A 2,013-nucleotide genomic window follows, 5' to 3' on the forward strand; every position below is an offset into this window, starting at 1 on the left:
ATGAGCACTGGAATGTATGATTGAGTGATGTCCTTTCTACAGTCTTATACAGTCATTGGAGATTATGGAACCAGGATCTACTGAGCAACTCCTAATATAGCTCAACATTTGCGATCATCATAAATCCAACACCAGCTTCTCTTTATGCCGGAGCCTTTAAACACTCAAAGAGGTCCAGTGTCCAAACTCCACATGAAGTGGGATCCAAATGGCACTTGTACTTCTTTAGATGGTTCGAGATGTTTGCAGGGTTGCCATCTACTTCTTTAAAGGTCCACAATCTTCATGAGGTGGGACGTGACTGGAGCTGGAGCAACCTCAGGATGCTTTGGGATGGGTAGAGAAAGAGGAGCAGTGGAGAGGAATTAACGTAGCTGCTGTTCATGATATTAACAAGCACAAGTTTATAATGTGCATGTGATCAGATGTTCTGGAGCACAAGGTTATGATATGTGATGTGTGTTATTTTTATGGCTTGCCTTAAACTGGGAGAGTGTGTCTAAGCCCTGAACACGGTCAGGGCACTTATCACTGTTTCTGTAGGTAAAAAGGGGCAGAATGGCATTGTTACAATTTTATCTTGACGAAATAGTACGTAAATAAAAACTGTAGATTGGGTCATTCGAGTTCATTTATTCCAGGGGTCCCCAATCTTTTTACTGTGAGGGCCACATAATTATTTCTTTCTTCAAAGTGGAGCCTGGTCAGTCTGTAATAGAAAAATTTATCGGCCAGAATCACAATCGGTATAATTTTGGAGATTTTTTTTTTATGTTTTTAATACGCCTCCTGATTTTAGATTAGTTTATGTTCTGTTTTTTTTTTTAAGAGATATATCACCTATTAAAAGAGCATTATTATTATCATAATGACATTTTTTCATATTTATTACTATTGAAATCAAAACATTTAATGTTAGGTTGAATGTTGGTGGGTGATAATTAGGCTACGGTAATAACTAAGGATTAAGGACTAATAACTAATAACTAAGGACTAATTTTTTGTTTGAAAGTCAAACTTTATTATCAAATATAGATATCAAATGAGTAATACATATATTTAATATGTCATTTGTAATGGCCGTTCCAATTTCACCCGCGGGCACAAGTTTAGGGACCCCTGAGTTATGCCGTTATTTAATCAACCAATCGTGTGGCAGCAATGTGAATAATAAAACTGCGTTAAAGAGCTTCGGTTAATGTTCAAATCCGACATCAGGATGAAGAAACAATGTCAGTGATTGTTGGTTGCAGATGAAGGTTCCTGTTTAAAGTATTTCAGAAAATCAATAAACGAAATGGCTGTTCTGTAGACATGAGATGATCTGAAAGGACAGAGGAGAACAGCCAGACCAATTTAATCCTACAGAGAGGGCATGCAGTAAATAAACGAACCCCTCTTTACAATCATGGTAAAGAGAAAAGCATCGCAAGACACACAGGAGGTCAATTGTTGAGGTGGACGAGTCAACCAAGAAGAGAATCTGAGGAAAGAATTGAGGCATTAACCTCAACACAACTGTATGGCTAAGGATTAGTCTGATGTAGCTGAAGCTGAGGAACATCAATTGATAATTAAACACAATTAGAGATGTGTTTAACTTATGGAAATGAATGCATGCCTTAATTCAGTTTTTTTGTTCTTCTTGCATGTTTTGTGTAAAACCAACAGCACAAACATACACACATGCAAACAGTTTTTTCATTATTTAACAGTACCAGATTTAGAGACACGTTTCCACTTTATATTAATGAGAGGTTATGGATGATTTCACGACTGCGGGGTCATGAAAACATACCGATATTTTACTTTTTATTTCTTTAATTCATTGGAAAACTTTTTTAAAGTCAACAGTAACACAAAAAGTTTCGATATTTAAAGCATTTAATCATCACAATAATTATATTTTAAGCTCTGGTGCTTCTGCAAAATAAAGAAAACAGACAGGGGGCGCTCTCTGCCATCTCCGTCATCTCTCTTCACAGACACATAAATAAAACAACCTGAATCTCA

Source organism: Silurus meridionalis, chromosome 5 (genome assembly GCF_014805685.1).
Source record: "Silurus meridionalis isolate SWU-2019-XX chromosome 5, ASM1480568v1, whole genome shotgun sequence".
NCBI classification, from domain to species: domain Eukaryota; kingdom Metazoa; phylum Chordata; class Actinopteri; order Siluriformes; family Siluridae; genus Silurus; species Silurus meridionalis.